The 20,901-nt window shown below is 45.9% G+C and overlaps 1 long non-coding RNA gene across 1 annotated transcript; it reads right to left on the bottom strand.

Annotated features, from left to right (window-relative positions):
• Nucleotides 1-459: 459 nt before the first annotated feature.
• LOC135903281 (uncharacterized) lies at nt 460-3,903 on the bottom strand. The gene is made up of 2 exons (XR_010564778.2): nt 2,998-3,903; nt 460-2,455 (listed from the first exon to the last, which is right to left on the bottom strand). It is a non-coding gene; the product is annotated as an uncharacterized lncRNA (long non-coding RNA).
• Between the last annotated feature and the right edge of the window lie 16,998 nt (nt 3,904-20,901).

The following is a 20,901-nucleotide window of genomic DNA, read 5'->3' as shown; positions in this document are numbered from 1 at the left end:
CAGGAAACACCCAATGGGCATTCGAACTCCTCTGGACGTCTACTGGACTACCACTTCTGGATATCTTGGTCATCCATAGGACGTCCGCAGATCGCCTAAGGGCGTACGGCGGACATCCACAGGACTAGCAGGCGCATACTAATTGGCAGTCCGAGGGGTGTCCCGTGGATGTCTAGAACGGATATACGGATGTTCCTCGGACGCAAGAATTTGTTTAGGTTTTCATTGCTAAACGTCCGTCAGACATCCGTACGACGAACTGTGGACCATTAAGGGATGTCTGCAGGATGTTCATTTTTATTTAAATGGGCTGAATAGCACAGTTAGCGTAAACATTGGCTTTGTGTAGAATCTGTGCTGCAAAGATGATGCAGTATACTGACATGCACCAATGAAAATACAACTTGCACCCATGGAACAAAGATTCCAAAGCAAGCTAAGTTTACATAAAATGGACAATCACTTTCACAGAAATTTTTATTCATTTCCATTACAAAAACTCGATTTAATACATGGAGAGCCGGTATAGTGATGCAAGTGTTACAAGTACTCAAACACAGAACTGGTCACGAGACAATTGATATACTGCAAACCTGTAACATTCAGAGAAAGAGTATGTGACAGTCCTGCATTATAATAAAAGCCAACAACTTATTAGCACAAACTAAGACAAAGTCTGCAGGTGACAGCTTTTACAGCAGTACATTAAAATTTCCAGCCCCCAAGGGCTACAAGAGTGAGATGTGATCACATAATATAAGAGTGTTTACTAAGCACCACTATCGGTAGTATATCTTTAGAAACATCAAGGTGGGCAGGGCCAGGTGTAGCACTCAGGGTACTTCAAAAGCATGGTACACTTCTTTCACTATAGTACGATTATTCTTCACCTTGACATCAGGGAGCATGAGAAAAAAGCTCAGAATGCCACATGGTATACGAGAAAGCAACAGAGCGCAGGCATTCACTGTTTCATTAGCGTGAATGAGTCTTGAGGTGAGGCTCCTATCCCCGAAAAAAAAGTTGGCGATCAGTACGCTATCGCGTTTCACTACATTCAGTAATGAGTCTACAAGGAACATAAAGGTACTAGCAATCCTCACACCTAAAATATCACACAGCTGAGACATAAATTATCTGGACTGCGCCTTTTTTTTCATATTCTAGCAATACCTTGGAAACGGCAAATGATCCCTCCTTGGTTTACACATGCATATGAACAAAACTATGCAAACAGTAGCTGAAATGTGACAAACTTGCAATGCACTACAAATAAAATACTGTTTCTTCTCGAAAAAGTAAGTCACAGTAAAACAAAATGCAAATAAGAACTGAAACAGTGATTCTCGCTATGTACTAGATAAAAACTCTGGGCTGACAGCAAGAAAACAAATACAACGCTACGCATAAAAGTAAAACGACTAGAAGAGAGCAGACTTTTTGCCGCCAGCAAAGACCAGCATAAATGATAAATACTTCACAGTGAAATAACTATCAAGGAAATTATTGTTTGTAACCAATAAACATAAATCTGGAAGTGACACAGAATGGTTAAATGTGAAATATGTGTAGCATTGACTTGCTACATGCTAGTAGCCCTGCCACGTAGAAGAGAGCAGACTTTTTGCCGCCAGCAAAGACCAGCATAAATGATAAATACTTCACAGTGAAATAACTATCAAGGAAATTATTGTTTGTAACAAATAAACATAAATATGGAAGTGACACAGAATGGTTAAATGTGAAATATGTGTAGCATTGACTTGCTATATACATGCTAGTAGCCCTGCCACCTCTTCCTGAGGAAAAGAAGTAAATAGCAATGAACGGAACGGTTGATATATACTGAAACTGGAGTCATCATGCAGTACTGCTCAATATAGTGCAGCCTTTCCGACTCACGGCCACATCGTAACACAAAAGAGGCATAATAAAATGTAATCAAACTGTTTCGTAGCCTCACCTTGCAACACACTAGAACTTAGCCATCACTTGAATTGAGATAGTAGTAAGCTTACACTTTAGCGTGGTTCCTACAATACCACGTAACATGACAATGGACAACAGGAAGTACACACAAGTGGTACTGTGCATTTATGCATGTTGTGCTGTATGCAAAAGTGTGAACATTTACCAGCTAGTTCAGCTTTCTTTAGTGGTAACACAAACTGCAACGGAAATAGCCGCATAAGACTGACAAAAATACTGCAATGGAATCGATTACAAAATAATAGAAATATAGTGAGAGGACTACAAGAAAGGAGACATGTCAACAGCAAATCTATTAAGATCGATACACACAAAAAAGGCCGTTCAGAAGCATGCAGCCATGACTTGCGAGAAAGAAAGACTGCAGTGGACTGGCTGCCCTTCACTCATTGAAGTACTCAGTGAAGACAAAATGCCCACTGATGCCTTGATGCCTTCTATTTCACACCCTTTTGTCACTCAGAATCTGAAAAGTGACATAAATATCAGCATTGTAAATCAGTCATTCAATGGAGAAGAAAACTGTGAAAACAATAAATTTAAGCACAAAATTGTGCACAAATAATGTTACAATATCAAATGATCAACTGCAGTCTATGAAGGCACTACTCCAGCCAATACACCAGAAAAGGAATTTTAAAGTCACAAGTATTCTAGCCCGCAGCAGTGGTTCAGTGGTATTGGCGCTCGGCTGCTCGGTCGAAGAACACTCCTGCCCGGTGCACGCAGAATGGAGAAGTTGAAGGGATTTTTTCGTCTCCCGTGCCGCTTTCTCTTCAGCAAATCTCTTGCGAGCTTTCTGCATACTTTACGCGCACTACACCGTATTAATAGTGAGTAGCAGCTCCCAGCAACATATGCGACCGCAAGCAATCGCGTACAGCAGCACCTCCTTGCATATATGCGACTAAAAGAAAGGCGCTCACGCGAACTACTGCGCATATGTGGCCTGTAGACCACACCGACAACACATGGTACAGTATAAAGTCCAGGCACGCTTCATCTTACCTTTACTGCGGGGCCAACCCGGCCAGGAGCTCAGGAGAAAGAAACAACAGTCTTGACCACCTTGCGCAGCCGTAGTGACAACTGAAAATGGCGCCTCCGCACTCACAATAAACGCGCGAAACGCTCGCCTTCGCGCCTTTTTCGCCGGCCAAGTTTCATCCTAGAGGCCAGCACTCGCATGGTGCTCGCTTCTCTCCCGGCGGAATGATTTCACCTCCCACAGGTGTACGTTTTCGCTGCTTCCCGTCAAGGTCGCGCCCGCGCTTAGCTCGCGCTGCGCGCGAAACGTCTCTTGTTTCCGACGGCGCCTCTTCGAATGACTGGAAATTATTGTGTTGTTAACTGTCACAACATCAATGTAAACACGAAAGGGTTAATGCCACCAGTGAAATTCTGCCGATGCACACTTCCAAAAATATTGCCGGAAAGAACCCGCGCGATAAAAAGAAATAGCCTCCCGCAAAAAAAAAAAAATGCAGGGTATGCGAAGCTTCAGAAAAGATTGCATTGGTAGTATTGGGTATGCTTGCGGCGCGTTTTCTGCATCTTTAGAGAAGATCGAAATATTTATGAAGTTTCCAAATGTGTGGCTGCTGTTAATTATTATTATTTGAAAAGCGTCGTGAATGGACGTCAACTATACAATGGCGCCGTTGATCTCTGGTCACATCGATGCCTGGCGAGCGTGATGGCTCACAAAGGATATGCGTGATAACGCGTGAGCACTGTAAGCACAGAAATCGTTCTGTGGCTCTGCAAGTAATAATAATGAGGCGGTCACATGTGCATGCACGTACCTTTTACGATCACGCTGTTCGTTATAATTAGAACCAGTCCACTAACCTGCCTCCGTGGGTACCTGTATGCTCTCCACCAGAAGAAGGAAATCCCATGGGCGGGTAGAATTAGATCGAATGTGGTTTATTTGATGCCGCATGTTTGAAGACTCGTTGATATTTCGCCGACAAACGTTGATGCCTCTATTGAACAAAGTTAGCTGTGGCTATAGCTTGAACGAACTCGAGGTCGGTTCTACGTTGGTATTTGCAAGCGCAGAAATGCTCAGCAAGGGAGCAGTTCGTCACTCAAATCCGAACAAAGTCATGCTCAGGATATTGGCGAAATGTCCAGCACGAATGACCTAAGGATGTCCGCAGGAGGATAAGAAGTGGATGTTAAAGTTAGTCCGATAATGATATCCACTGGATGTCCCCAGGACGACTGCTGTAGGACTTGGACGTCGGGATCTTATCCGGACGTCCGAGGGAGTTTCAATGCCCATTGGGCAGCTCCATATCTAACAGCTCGTCCTCGCCCCGGTTGTTCTGAATGGCCGGTGAACTCAATTCGCTGGCCATGAGGAACGCTGAAAGAAGCTGCAGGGTACTGGGGTCGAGCCTCGTTTGACAACCCTCGGGATCCTGGGCCCTGGAGAACATACGTCAAACAAACCAAACAACACAGCGCTGCACCACGCGTAAGCGCAGGCTCTTCACCCCTGACTCGCCAGGCTATTACTGAGTCAAAATCAACCCTGATCTTTTAGTTCCCCAATTTTGACAAAGCAGTTCCAACCACCCTTCCAAACAGCTATCCATTTCTCCTCGAATGCCGACAAGACCAGAGTATTATTGTTGTTGCAAAACAAAAGGGTCGTTGACGATGCAAACAACAAATGCAAACCGCCGAACATAACTTAAGTGGCCTAACTACACGAACAGCATGTTTCCAATCTATCGCAGTGGCGTACTTATCACACGTATTGGTGCCACTGAACAATCTGGTCAACCTCACAAGCACGTAATCACAAGCGCACTAGCCTTGTGGTCACTAAACAGAACGCGTACTTGCGTTGTAGGCAAACTTTTCATTTACGCTTACTCACGTTTCTTCCCTGAAAGTTCTACAGGACACGTGACGTAAACGAACAATTAAACTTGCGGGACTTACACACTCCGCAGAACTCTTAAAATAATGCGTCTTTTAATAATTCGTTCCACGCGTACTTAACAGAGAAGTCAGAATACGGCTGCCCTCCACACACACTAGCAACCCAGTCAAAGTCTGCTTCCTTCCGTCCACACAGGACACGCGCTAATGGAACTAAGAACGCTTCTCCGTGCAAATCATGCACTCACTGAAAATCTACGCGCTTAACCTTAGAAAATTCAACACTTAAAAAGAAAGAGGGTTAAATAACACACACGCGCGTTACGATAGGCCTCTCAACAATAACCTTGACCCTCAGGTTACTCACACACAAAAAAAAGCCTATCTACTTATTAATGAGCATCTCGCGAGACTAAATGTTTACCTAAAACGCATCTTTCAAATCTCGAGCTTCTCGAACGAAAACATAAACAAAGCTCAAACCTTACACCTTGAAAGAAATCCTAGTCTCAAATCGCGAAAACTTTCCGATGCTCAAAAATAAAAAACAACACACTTCATTTCTACGGAAGCGCTCTTCGCCTCCCTTTCCAAACGCTTATGTCTGACTCATACTCTGAGCCGTCCTCGCGGTGGTCGCGGCTTGAAAGCTACTCTGGCTGCCGAGAGACAACAAAAGGGCTGACTAACTATCAGCTCCCCCAAGACGTTACGGTCTCCTGCCAATTTGCGTCCTCGCGCCCCGCTTTCAACACGAACTCGATTGACCGCGTCGCTACTCCCCACCTGGTCTCGTCCTGCCACCTTGCGTTTCTTCAAACTGCACGCTGAGCTATGAAAAGAACTACGGAACGACGAGGAGTTTAACTGCCTCGTGCCCTTTGTCCGCGTCCGTGCAGAACATTCTTCGCGGTCCCCCTTTGACCTGTGGCTCGAACGTTTTCGATGCGTCAACATCGTCCGAGACGACCGCATCTTTTTCCTCGCGCCCTGCCCTTTTGGGTTTCTCGCCATCTTTGGCAGCGCTACATTAATTACCGTATTTCGGTCTTTACCGCGCTTCTTTTTTCGGCGCTTTCTCTTTGCAATTGCTTTCATGTCGCCTTCTCGTGCCTCGTGCTGGCCGGTACACATTTCGTCGGCCCGGATCGGTCTCTTACCCGCACAGTCTGAGTGATTCTCACTTAAATTAACACTCTCTCTGCCTCGACTGGCGGACAGCTCAACCGACTCTGGCACAATGCAGCAGGCTTTACTCGAGTTAGACAACTCGCACTCTTGCGAACTGCCCTCTACTACATTGCCCAGCTCACGCTGTGCATCGGCACACAGCCCGTCGGTATCGAACGCTGTCTCACGCGCACAGTCCGAATGATTATTAACTGAACCATCCCTCTCTAGGCTATCTAGACTGGCGGAGAGCCGCACCGATCCCTGAACAATGCAGTTGTTTTCTCGTGAGCTACGGAGCTCGCCACCCCGAGAACTATTCTCAACTGCATCGTCCAGCTCGCACTTCATTTCTGCACGCACATCTGGCTCTACATGGGTGCTCGCTTCTGTCTGGTCAGCAGTACCCTTTTCTTCGCTAGCAACCTCGCTAACATTACCAGCGACGCACACGCTCGGTAACTGTGCCAATTTGTTCGCAGCTGGCCTAGCTGTCTCTACAGTCATCTGTTGGCACAGCACCTCGTCGCTCTCCTTGCGGCCTTTAACGGCCTCTGTTGCCACTAAGGCATCGTTAGCAGCTAGCCCTTTCCCTTCACTTATGACTCTGCAGCTAATCTCACAGGCACTACTCTTTTCGTCGGCTTCTGGTGAAAATCTGCTAGATGCTTCCTCATTCTTTCGCTCTGTACTACCTACAGAATTATCAGACAGCCGTTGTCTCTGTGCCAATAACTGATCACAATGCTGTATCTCTTTGATCAGTGCTGCCTTCTCTCTCTCATACTTTTGCTCACGCTCAAGCTTACGTTCCTGATACTCCCGTTCGCGTTCATTCTCACGTACGTGACGCTCACACCTAAGAGTAAGTTCTTGAAGCTCCTGCTTCCGTTCATTCTCGCGTTTTTCACGCCTACTCTTACTCTTAAGTTCACGACGCTCCCGCAAACGTACACGACGCACACGCTCCCGTGGCTCCTGTATCACCTCCCAAGCAAGCTTAATGCTTTCATCATCATTGCCACTATCTTGAATCGCCTTTATGATAGCTGGCGTTTCCATCCGTTCGTCCGCCTCAACTCCCAAATCGTCGCACACCAACAACAAGTCTAACCTCGTCAACCTTCTAAGATCCATGGCAGCTGCCCCGACAGGTGGTTAGAACTGTTTTCCTTAATTAATTTGTGCAAACACACAATGCAACAAACTCCCGATTCCCAGAACTATCAAAATTGAACACACAACCTTTGAGTCTGGCGAATCATAAGGAAAAAAACCACGCGCTCACTTACGGTTGCAGCACCCTGCCATCCGGCTCATTTGTCCGCTGTTCCCGGTTCCTCCGGACTCCCTGGGTCGAAGGCTCGCTCCTTCTTCGCTACTCCCAGTTTCTTCGGACCTCTTTAGACGAAGGCTCACTCTTCTTCGCTCTTCCCGGTTCCTTACGATCTCTCTGGACGAAGGTTGATCTGTAGCGCTGCCACCAGCTGATGCATTCGGAGGCGATCCTACCGCTGCCAACCAGATGTAGGGGTTGGAGGACGGAGTTCGGGATGAAAACCCAAAACTTGGGAGGGATTTATTCTACATTATGTACAGGGAGGTGAGCGTCAATCAACATTTGTACAGACGTACTGTCATTACGGGCCGGCAGCAACTCGGACGCTGCGGCCCGCGGCAAGAAGTTCGAGAGAGGTGAATCAGGGAATGCCCCAGAATGCTCAGGTCTCTCTGGAAGGCTTCTTATAAACCCTTCGAGCACTGTAAGTCACGTCATGTTTGACCAATGGGAGAGTCCGCTCCGATGACGCCACTTTCAGCCAATGGTAGGCGCCCGTGTCGCGGTGTCACACCTGGCGGCTCTCTGTGGTCTTGCCTCGCAGACTGGCAATGCACTTCTAACGATGAGAAGGGGATGGCTGCTCATGCTCCATTGTCGGAGGCCCACCTGCTAATCCCGGCGGCGCACGAACTTGTTGGCACGTGAACTTGTTGCCTTAATCTTGTTTGCTCGGCCGCTCCTCTGGAATGTGCTTTCCTGCTTCGGCATTCCTCAATTAGCTGTGCTGCGATTCGAAGTGGTTTGGGGAACTCGAAGTAATAGCAGGAAACAGCTCCATATCTAACACTATGCATGTTTTCGGCGTTGATTTCCTTCCTGTAACCTTCTTTACTGCTCCCTTGTGGGCCCCTGTCAAACTGCCATTTGTTCGTGCAGCTTTTACCTGCAGCCTCCTCCATCTTTTTTTATGGGAAATACTTATTATTATTATTATTATTATTATTATTATTATTATTATTATTATTATTATTATTATTATTATTATTATTATTATTATTAACTGGAAACTGTAAAACAGAGCGTTCCCCCACGATCGGCTGCAGTCCGGCGGAGCGTGTGAACCTGTCATAATCGCTTGTTCTTCTTGTTAGGTAAGAACAGTTGCCTTTGATTCTCGGTTGTTTTCACCTTTCTCCGCCGGACTGACTCGTTGAGCTCGTGAAAGTACCTCGTTTTCTTTTATCATGGTATTTGAAGAGTGCATTGCTTGCCACAGTGCGTTACCCGATGATGGTCGTTTTATGTCGTGCGCTGAATGTAAACATGGCTACCATTTGGGTCAACCTTGTTCAGGCATAGCACCTAGTACTTTTGCGAACAAGAGCCAAACTAAGCGAGAAACGGAGGTCTGCAAAACCTGTCGGGCTGGCAGGCAGCGAGACGCTTCAGCATCGCAGATGGATTGTAGCCAGACAGGGAACAGCAGTTCTGTAGAGCCATCCTTGGCTTCTGAGCTCAGGGAAATAAAAGACAGTATTGCTTCTGTGTTAACTGTTCATGCAAAAGTGGATTCCCTGCTTCTGCTGAAAACTGAGTTTACTAAGCTTTCCATGACTGTTAATAACCTAGAGGAATCGGTCTCATTTGTGTCTAAACAGTATGGCTCAGTACTGAAGGAGATGAAAGCTAACAAAGAACGCGGAAAGGACCAGGAAGAGGAAATTTTTCGCTTGAATGAAACGGTCAAGGCCCAAGCGATACAGCTTGATCTTCTGCAGGATGTACAGAATGAGAACGAACAATACAATAGAAAGAATAACTTGGAAATTGAAGGCCTTCCACTGGAACAAAATGAAAACCTCAGGCATGTTTTATCAGAGGTAGCCATTAAGCTAGAGCTAACGAACTTTTCAAGCGCTGATATAGAAGCGGTGCACCGCTTGCCTAATAAACGTAAAACAATCCCGACAGTCCTGATACGATTCACTTCGATAGCAGCGAGAGAAGCTTGGTTTGATTCACGAGGAAAGCTGCGGCGATTACACCAGAACGGTTCTCTACCCAAATTGTTTTTCAACGATAACCTGACAAAGGCAAATCGCAGTCTGTTTTGGCGTGCAAGAACCGTATCTAGGGAGAACGGGTACAAGTTCGCCTGGGTAAAAGGTGGTAAGATTTTTGTAAAGAAGGACGAAGGTGCACCTTTGATCCGAGTAATCAGGCCAGCTGATATTGCTAGGATTGTTTAAGCAGCATGCCGTCTAGTTTCTGTGCGGTTCGTGATTTTAGAAGTTTCAAAAGTACGTTTGGCTTGAGGTCACAACATAATTTTGCTTTCGTCAGTGTAAACATAAGAAGCCTACGAAAGTACTGGAATGAATTTAAAGAGATAGCGGAAGCGGCTAGCAATTACGTTGACGCTATTGTTCTCACTGAGATAAATATACCACAAGTCGGGGCTGATATGTTTACGCTGTCTGGTTATCGTTCACATTTCGTGACCCGGCCACGAGGGCGTGGAGGTGGTTTAGCGATTTTTGTTCGTGACATGTATGTGACGTCTGGAATAGATATTACGTTCGTTCATGCGGAATGCCTGGCCATAAAAATAAATCTTTCAAATACAGATCTAGTCCTACTTTCGATATATCGTCCACCTTGTAACAGTGTGAGGCGATTCTTGGGAGAGCTCGATGAAATACTGGGCAAATGGGGTTCAGCTGTGCAGTTATGCTTAGCTGGTGATTTGAACATAAATACGCTATGCGTCACGTCAACCACTATTTCCGATTACTTATCCATTTTGTCTTCTTATGGTTTGGAATCCATCATAAATCATCCGACTAGAGAAGAGTGCTTAAATAACCGAGTCGTAGCGTCCTGCATAGACCACATTGTGGTGCGCGCATCTGACTATTCTGTGGCTGCTTGCGTCATAAATCAGAGATTAGCTGACCACTACTTTGTGGCATGTCGCCTTTCGAAGCCTTCTCTATCTACAGAACATCAATCGGTTGGGAACACAAAAAGAAATAACATAAAAATCCAAATCACTAATGCAAAAATGTTGGACCAACACATCACTAATTTTGCCTGGTCTTTGCTAATTGATGGCAGTGCACCCGATAAGGTATACGAAAAGTTCTCCACTCAATTTAAACACTTTGAGCGCCTAAGCACATACACTGTCATGAAAAAATGCAGAAATAATGTTAGCTGGCTTAATGCCGATATTATGCGTGCCATATCTTTTAGGGATCGGCTCTGGAAGCGCTGCAAACGCTCTCCTAAAGATGAGTGATTAAAAGCTGAATATAAAATTACAAGAAACAGGGTAGTCGGGCTCTTGCGAACAGCAAAGAGAATGTATTTTTTAAATAAATTCAACCAGTCGCGCAAAAGTCCCGCGAAAACGTGGTCTATAATAAATAATCTTAGGAGAGGAAGTGACGTGCCTTCTAATCCCATTGACACATTTCTAGATGACAAAATAGTGGTAGTTAACGCATTCAACCGCTTTTTTTTTTCGCGTGCTTCTGAAAACGCTTTATCCCAACAGGAAAATAATTGCACGTTGAAGGAATCCGTATCGGCATCCGCTTTCTTGCCTAGCTTATCAACACCTGACCTGAAAAGGATTCTTTTTAGTTTCCGGCAAAATAAACCACCAGGAATAGATGGCATATCTGTAGGCACTCTGCGAAGAAACTTCGATGTGCTTGCTAACATCTTGCTTTTTTTAATCAATGGCTTTTTAGAAACTGCAGTAATTCCCGAGACTCTGAAAACGGCTATAGTTAAGCCACTATATAAAGGAGGCAGGAAAGATAACATTGAAAACTATCGGCCAATCTCAATTTTGCCGGTACTTTCCCAAATACTAGAAAAATTCCTTTACGAATGCATGATGTCTTTGTTAATGAAGTTTTCGATTTTATCGCCCAGACAGTTTGGTTTTGTTGTGAATCGAGGTACCACAGTCCTACTGGAAGAATTCTCAGATGAAGTATATTCTGCATTAGAAAACAACTTATTCACCTTTGCGCTATTTCTAGACATAGCGAAAGCTTTTGACACAGTTAATCATAACATTTTACTAGAGAAATTAACTTTAATGGGATTCAGAGGACCATTCCACAGGGTACTGCGAAACTACATGTGTGGTAGGTCACAGATAGTTATGGGTGACAAGGAAACCCTCAGTAGCAAGCAATGGCTTACAGCCGGTGTTCCCCAGGGCTCAAGTTTATCACCTCTTTTATTTAACATATTCGTAAACGATCTTCCTCTAGTAATTTCTAAAGACACTATCTATCAATATGCTGACGATACGGTTATATTAACAAAGCCTATAAATTATGAAAAGGCTGTGGGCGCCCTGCAACATACAATACACAGTGTAATGCACTGGTTTGCGAAAAATTGTATTAATGTAAATATCAGGAAGACACAGTTAATATGTTTTAGAAATCCCTTAAAGACCACAGCAATAAACATTCCAGTATTCTTGCATGACCAGCACTGCATTTCATGTACATGTACCCCTGTTCAGTATGTAGACTCTGTGAAATATCTCGGTTTATTTATTGATAGCAGCATGTCGTGGCAGCATCATCTGGCATATCTGTGTGGCAAACTTAGGAGTGTCGCTTGGTTGCTTTTTAATATAAAAGGTTTCACGCCATTATTGGTAAAGAAAACCATAGTGCATGCACTCGCATACAGCATCTTGCGATACGGAATCACCGTTTTCGCTTTCTGCGCATTGAGATGGCAGACGAGAATTGACAGTTTACTAAAAAATATATTGAAAAGTGTTGCCTATGGCTGCGGCCAGATGTCAGGTGACAATTCATTTTCCTAGTGTTCCTGTATATGCTCCCGCAGGGAGCATATACAGGAACACTACATTTTCCGCGTTAGGTTTTCCTTCATTTCAGTCATTATTTAAGCAAACTGTTGTTCTTCGTCATTTCTGGAACGACCAATTTAGAGAAAAATATGTAGCTCCTCGACTTTTGAGGGACAACATTCGTTTCAATGTTCCTCGTTCGTCAACTCGGTATGGCGAGGCACGGAGATGCGTCTATGTGCCCAAAATCTTTAATGATCTACCTGACAAATTTTTCTCGGTTCAGTCTAAAAAGGTTTTAAATAAGCTGTCATCTTCCATTTAAGTTTTCTTTTATGTATTGGCATGTGTTTATTTGAAGTAATTTGGTTGTATTAACCTGTGTATCTTTATGAGCTTACAAAAATGTTCATTACGTTGCCATAACTTGTTTTTAATTTTTGTTTTTTGTTCTATGTAAGCATAAAAAAAATGTTCACTATGTTGGACTACCATGTATCAAATTTTCTGTTTTTCATCTATATAAGCGTGAAAATATGTTCACGCTACATTGTATTAACATGTATTTAATTTTCATTTTGTTTGCAAAATGTTTTGTCGACACTAAGGTTACGCATGTATGTACATACACTGACCTCATCGCTGTTGTCGGCACTGCCGGGCCTAGTCACACAAGCCATTTAGGCTTCGACAGGCCCGCTTACTATGTATTTTTTTCTTGTGGTGCATAAATAATAATAATTATTATTATTATTATTATTATAGATGAGGAGGGCAAGCACAGCATTGAAAGCGACCACTGCCGTCTCCGTATGGACTTCACCCGCATACAGCGATCGACACGGAGGGACAGACAAAAGTCCATCTGGGAAAGGTACCTTGCCACACCGAGCAATCACGACGGTGGCTGCGGAATTTGAGGCAAACGAACAACGGCGCAAGGCCACGACATACTTGGGTTTTGTGCCGACACTGGAACAAATAGTATACATGGACACATATGGTGCGCAGCACCGAATTGCGCCATCTTAGGAAATTGCGGGGGGGGGGGGACAAAGAAGTAGCGGAAGTATGGCAAGCGAGGAGACAGGCAAACAGAACATCGGCGTACGGTCAGAACAGCAAACTCGGAGGCCTGCGCAGCCACGTGGAAATGATACCTGGAGCTCAAGCATAGAGTGCAATCATTAGTGCAGACGAAACGTACAGAGGCGAACATGCAACAGCTCCAAAACTTACGAGCAGAAGGGGGATCTGCGACACAGAACTTCTGGCGCTACGTGCGTTCACTGGACATACCTAGGCGATCATGTGTTTCCCGCAGTTAAAGGATGGTGCAACAGGCCACGTCGTGACTGACGTCAAAGAGACGTTGACTAAGCACCTAGAGGCGCTCTACGGACTGTCGGACCAAATGACTAAAGTACACGTCGATTCCCCCGCATCAGGGCCACCTACCTACCAGAACAACCTGTGCGGACCAAAATGGGAGTTTTCTTGCATCCGGTCGCTTTCTTGCATCCCACCTCAGTCCGGATCCGGCCCCGACCAGTTTCCTGCGCAACTGCTGAAGAATCTTTACCCAGACTCGAGAGAACAACTGGCTAGCTTCTTGACAGAGATTATTGAAGGAGCGGAGATACCTGAGTACTGGCGACAGGGTAGTGTATCCTTGATACCCAAACGTGGAGGAAGCAAGGGTAACCTAAACGACTACACAGCCATAACGGTCACTGTTTAACCGCGCCTTCGCGCAAGGGGAATGGATTGGCGGATGAGCAGCGAATGAGCGTCTTCTCACGGAGATGCAAAATGGCTTCCGTCGAGACAGGCGCATAGAGGACATCTTTGTCGTTGCTCAGTGCACAGAGGTAGCACGAAAGGAAGACCACTCTCTAATCTGATGTGGGCTGGACATCGAAAAAGCGTATGATGGTGCACCCCACTCTGCCCTATTCGCACGATTAGCGGCCTTGGGCTTGCCAGTGGCTCTGCTGTCAACCGTGCAGCGAGTGTACCTGGGAAACACGGTCACGTAAGAAATTCGGCCCCATGGAAAAGAAATGCGTCAAAGTATGCAGAGGTCTGCGTCAGGGATGTCCTTTGTCGCCAGTCCTATATCTGTTGTACTTGTCAGGAGTAGAGAAAGCACTATTACACTCAGCTCGGGGCTTCGGCCTGAAGTACAGCACAAAGGGAATTGATGAAAACAGACGTGTATTCCAGGCTTGGCCTATGCAAATGACCTCATATTAATGGCGGAGGATCCACACTATTTGCAAGCACTTCTAGATATATGTGCTAACGAAATGTCGAAGTTCGGTATGTGCTTCAATTTGCGCAAAACCACAATTATCCAGGCTGCGGGCGATATGGAGCGTGGTGTGACGCCCTGCGATTGGGCGGAGAGGTAGTGCGCATGGGCCCATCCCTCAAATACCTAGGCGTACACTATTGCTCGGATAGCGAAAAGTATAGAGTAGACGAGGAGAAGACGGCTAAAACCGGCCTTCGATCGATCACAGAACGTACTACGACGCAGATGCCTGTGGAGCTAATGGTCCTGTGGAAAATTGTCCATGTCCCTGCATTAACCTTCGCGAATGCAGTTGTATGCATGCCAGCGAAATATTGGGATAATTTAGAATGCCGACAATGGGAAGTAGGCCGCATTAATGCTGTGGGTTGACATGGAGCTGTCGCCAAAGAAGCAGTACCGAGTGACTTAGGGCGGTCAAGCTTCGAAGCACGAGAAGCGGCCAGCAAGCTGTCATACCGTAATCACCTGCATCAAAACCGGGGACAGATGGGCAAGGCGCGTGTTTGAATACCTAGCTGTCAGCAACATGCCTCCGCACTAAGTGAGTCAGGCGCGTGCACTTCCTAGAGAGGAAGTACGGCCTCCTCGATCCGGAGCCCAATTCAGGCGGATTCGTCCCCGGGCACATGCAGAGGAGGTGCGCGGCTTAGTGCATGAGGCAGAAAACGACATGTAGCGACAGGCGCTCAACGAAAAGGGCACCCCGGTGATCTACCGCAACAACAAGAACTCAATCGGGCCGGTCCACCTCTACAACAGCGCCGGAAGTTCGCTGCTTTTCGAGGCGAGAGCGGGAGCTCTGCGCACACTGGTGCGACAAAAAGCGTTCGACGAAGGGGTGTGTGTAACGTGTTGTGCCGAGCGTCTGGGAACGCACAAGAAACGACTGAACACATAGTGCTACAATGTGATCACGTCCGCACGAACCTTCCTGGGACTTCCTTGCGGGAAGTACTCAGCTTCGATGGGGCCTTAGGACAGGTACAGTCAACAACAATCGCAGGGACGAAGCGACGCCTCGAACACTGGAAAGCGGAGGCAACGAGACGACAAGAAACAAGACACCATTCAGCAGACGCCACAGGAGTACGTCGGATTCTTTACTGTGACATGCTGTGGCAGACTGACAGTGGTCCATCTCTCAGGAAGGAACTGCTGCCGCGTAAGCGGCCGATTTCAAGGTGCCGTTTGATTGTTTGAAACTTTTATAAGGGATGGCCTGTGGCCTAAGATAGGGGTAAGGGATCAGGTGAAAGGAAGGATGCCTGCCTCCTTCGCAAAGGACAGCAAAGCGTTAATTCTTCTGGTGGCATCTGCTCGCGGTGCGACCCAGTCTTCGTACGATGCCACCTCTAGAGGTCGGGTGTGCTTGTCCCTGAGAGTGGCTGTGGCAGGACAGGGCCAGATCAGACGTTGGAGATCGACGTTGGTCGCAGGCCAGTTGGGGCATTCCACTTATGTTCCTCTCCACTTGCTCAGAACATCCGGTGTCAGGCACGTACCCAGGATTTTTTTTTGGGGGGGGGGGCCCACCACCACCTCCATCATCATCATCATCATCATCATCATCATCATCATCATCATCATCATCCTGTTTTATGTCAACTGCAAGACGGAGGCCTCTCCCTGCGATCTCCAATTACCCCTGTCCTGCGCCAACCGATTCCAACTAGCGCCCGCGAATTTCCTAATTTCATCGCTCCACCTAGTGTTTTGTCGTCCTCGATTGCGTTTCCCTTCTCTTGGTACCCATTCTGTAACCCTAATGGTCCAACGGTTATCTAACCGGCGCATTACATGACCTGCCCAGCTACATTTTTTCCTCTTGATGTCAATTAAAATATCGTCTATACCCGTTCGCTCTCTGATCCAAACCGCTCTCTTTCTCTCTTAACGTTATGCCTAGCAATCTTCGTTCGATCGCTCTTTGCGCTGTCCTTAACTTGCCCTCAAGTCTCTGCCCCATATTTCAGCACTGGCAAAATGAACTGATTGCACACCTTACTTTTCAATAATAATGGTAAGCTTCCAGTCAGCAGCTGGCAATGTCTGCCGTATGCGATCCGAACTATTTTTATTCTTCTGTGAATTGCCTTCTCATGATCAGGGTTCCCTGTGATTAATTGACGTAGGTAAACGTACTCCTTCACAGTCTCTAGTGGCCGACTGGCGATCCTGATCTCTTGTTCCTTTGTCCGGCTATTTATCATTATCTTCATCTTCTGCATATTAATATTCAACCCCACGCTTACACTCTCTCTGTTAAGATCTCCAATCACTTGTTGTAACTCGTCTGCATTGTTGTTGAATAGAACAATGTCATCGGCAAACCGAAGGTTGCTGAGATATTTGCCGTCGATCTTTTCTCCTAAGCCTTCCCAGTTTAATAGCTTGAATTCTTCTAAGCACGGAGTGAATAGCTTTGTAGAAATTGTGTCTCCCTGTCTGACCCCTTTCTCTATAGGTATCTCCCTGCTTTTCTTGCGTAGAATTATGGTAGCTGTAGAACCTCTGTAGATATTCTTACGCGAAGGACGAGTCAGTAAGACGAGAAACTATTTACAGATTATATTTTCAATAACGGTTGCAGCGCTGACCGGTTAGATTCACAGCGCGAGCCCAGTTCGTTCTTCCTCCTCTTTTCTGGAGTGATGGCGCCTACGCGCCTCGTTCAAACAAACAAATACCACACCTATGTACCAATATTTTCCAAGCTTTTTACGTAAGCGTTCTGTACTCCTTGATTACGTAGTGCCTCTACGATTGCTGGTATCTCTACTGAGTCAAATGTCTTTTCATAATCTATATAAGCCACATAGAGAGGCTTATTGTAATCTGTAGATTTCGCGATAACCTGATTGATGACATGGATGTGATCTATTGCAGAGTATCTCTTCCTGAAGCCAGCCTGTTCCCTTGGTTGACTAAAGTCCAGTGTTTGGAGATTATTTTGGTAAAGATTTTATATAATACTGGGAGTAAGCTAATGGTCCCATAATTGTTCAATTCTTTAACGCCTCCTTTTTTGTGGATTAGTATAATATCTGCAGTCTTCCAGTTTTCTGGGACCCTTGCAGTCGATAGACACTTCGTATAAAGAGCCGCCAGTTTTCCAAGCATTATGTCTCCTCCATCTTTGATTAAATCGACTGTTATTCCACCTTCTCCTCCCACTCTTCATCGTTTCATGTCTTGCAGGGCCCTTCTGACCTCATCGCTAGTTATAGGAGAGTTTCTGTATCCTGTTCATTACTGTTTCTAAGTGAGGTATCGTGACTCCTCTGGGTACTGTATACAGGTCAGCTTAGAATTTTTCCGCTGCTTTTACTATATCTTCGAGATTGCTAATGATATTATCCTTCTTATCTTTTAGTGCATACATCATGGTTTGTCCTACGCCAAGTTTCTTTTTCACTGATTTCAGGCTGCGTTCTTTTTTTACGGCTTCTTCAGTCTTTCTCATGTTATAGTTTCGAATATCAGTTATTTTCGCCTTGTTGATCAGTTTTGACAGTTCCGCGAATTGCGTAACGCTGTGTGGCCGCCATTCCCATACAACCGCGTAGAGCGCAGGACTCTGCGATTCTAGACGTACTGCGCTCACCGCGAAAGGTTAGAAAAACACCCACATAAGCACAGCAGAGAAGTGGCTACGTGAGGCGATTCGACCGATAACTGTAGAAGCGTCATTCAAAACAAGTAACTGTTCTCCACTTCCGGCGGCGTTTTCTCTACTTCCTTTTTAAATAAAAAGATGTTGATCAATAAATATTCTCATAAACAACGGTTAACTCTTTTATTATTCGCTTTTGCTTGCAGTTTGGTTGTTGCCTTGGCTCTCTACCTTAGTAGATCGCTTAATTTCTCAACTCCTTGCAATGTTTGCTTCCAGTTGCCAATTCTGCACGAAAATAGCTATACAATTAAGAAAAAACAAACGAGGTAACGGGCGACAGTCATCTTGCTTATGGGTTTCAGGGTTATTGCAGGGTTTCATGATGGACGCTCTTTCACATTATTTTATTTCCCACGTTATCTAACCCATATCACGTGTATATGGTTCCGGGCATCTGCCAGCGCCGCGGCGAGCCGTAACTCAAGGAAATAATGAAGCAAAGGGATGAGTTACACGCAATTGGCGTTTTCTCCCGCCGCAACTAGTTCCATGAGAGTACAGACCAGCTGAGTAACAGCCGCATCCCTCTCCTGGTCCCAGGATCAGCCTAAACAAAGAAGGTTGAACCAACAAATGCAATAGCTATGCGCGTGACGGTTGAATAGATGGTGACAACTGAACGCATCTCGAGTTAATCGCGCGGGTTCGGAATCTATGAGAAAACTGCCCTTCACAATACAAGAGATGCCGATAACTACCGCCATCTAAAAGGAGTGAAAAAGGCAGCATAATGCTGACCGATGAACAGCTGCCAAGTCTCAACATTGATCTGGCGGCGCTTTAGGAATGTGTTAGGAGTGGTGGCGTGGGTGGGGAGGGGGGGGGGGGTATGCCACTTGATTTCGGGGGGGGCCCGGGCCCCCCCGGGCCCCCCCTTGGGTACGTGCCTGTCCGGTGTAATAGATGCCTTAGCTCTTGCTTTGTGGATGAGAACCTGGGCTGTTCTGGGAAGGCGAGTGGGAATTGGAGGAAGTATGCTAGGAATGGACTCCCGTAGTAGAGCCTTTCTCTCGTGTTTCAGCTGGGCAATCTGGTGATTTGGTACAATGACGGATCACGGGGAGCTATAGGTGTGGTCCAGCAGGGACAGGCTCACTTCACGGCTGCGATAGCGGTCTTCTGTATTTTTCTCGCCTGCAGCTTCATGGGCCGCCCTGTTCCCCGCTCCCCTCATGTTGTGACCGGTGTCCAGTGTACGAAAATGCGTGCATGTCTATTGTCCTGCAGGTGGCGGCAGGCTTGCTTTATGCGGTGCGTCATGGTAGTCGTGCAGGATCGAGAGTTCAGTTGCTTGAGAGCCTCTTGACTGTCGGTGTCAAGAGGCAGAGTTGAAGAGGCAGAGCCTCGCAGAGTTGAATGGCTTCTTCGATGGCCAGTAGTTCAAGATCGGTGGCTGTCCAGTAAGCATAGCTGCTTTGGCTCACGGGATGCCCGTTTTCTCTGTAAAAAGCGGTAGCGACATACATTTTTCCTGAATGTTCATCCTATTGTGAGACAGCATTAGTATATATCTTTGTTCCTTCATGCTTTTGTTGCGCGTCTAGTACACTTTGTTGTCGATGTGCCCTGCCTTCACCTTTGGTGTTCGTAGGTAGAGGTCTGGGTTCCGTAACCCTTATTTCATCCCAGGGTGGAAGGAGGTGATCCAGCTCTTGCAGGTGCAGGTTGGTGCCATAGATGCCGTTTCGTCTGCTTAGCAGCTCCTTCCTGCTGCTGCCGGCAGGTGGCGACACACGTCGAAACCTATACGAAAAACGCCTGAGGAAATTGTACGATAACAGGTGGGCAGCTAAGGTATTTAAATACCTATACAGAAAGAGCGTTGACTCACAATGGCGGAAAAGAACTAGGAAGCTAACCAGTAAGTATGCCAGACACGAGGACGAAGAAAGACAGAGCATTAAACGACAGGTTAAAAACGCAGATAAAAAGGGATAAATTCAATGGAAAAGAAGATTAGTGGGGAACTATATCGATACTGGAAGCAGCAGATCAGGAAAGAAGCGTTTTATGATACCTCAAGAGGCATGCAGTGCCCGACTCTTTGAAGCTAGGTCAGGATGTCTTAGAACGCGGAGCTATAAAAAGAAATTTAACGAAGAAACATGTACTGCTGTGTGTGGTAAATATGTAGAAACAATGTAACACCTCATACTAAAATGTGATGTTATCAATCCCGATGTCGATGCAGTCACAGTCACGCTTCCTGAGGCCCTAGGGTTCAGAGCACACCGTGGTTCAGAGATAACAATAGTCATGTAAATAAATATGCGGGGGAAATTAGCAAAAGGCGATTGGAGGATTGGTGGCTCAAAAGCAGAGAGGTGACAAAAGGTTAAAAGGGTAGGAAGACGTATTTAAAGAAAATCGCGAGTTTTAATAACACACAACACAGGTAAAAAAAAAATAAAAAGCTGAGCATGGTGGCAACTGCGATCCCCGCGTTTCAAAGGGGACGCTCCTACCTTCCATCCATCCATCCATCCATCCAGAAAAAAAATATATATATCAGTGAAGGAGAAGAGAAATGCAGCCATAATGAAGCACAGAGCGCTATGGGGATACAATAGGTACGAGGTGCTCCGGGGTATGTGGGAAGGTGTAATGGTTCCAGTACTTACTTTTGGAAATGCAGTTTGCTTGAAATCAGGGGCAGAATCAGGACTCGATAGCAACCAAAGGTCAGTTGGACGCCTCGCATTGAGCGCTCACGA

This window comes from Dermacentor albipictus, chromosome 2 (genome assembly GCF_038994185.2).
Source record: "Dermacentor albipictus isolate Rhodes 1998 colony chromosome 2, USDA_Dalb.pri_finalv2, whole genome shotgun sequence".
Classification (NCBI taxonomy): domain Eukaryota; kingdom Metazoa; phylum Arthropoda; class Arachnida; order Ixodida; family Ixodidae; genus Dermacentor; species Dermacentor albipictus.
Note: the sequence above shows the minus strand (reverse complement) of the source record. Positions and strands in the feature narration are given on the sequence as shown.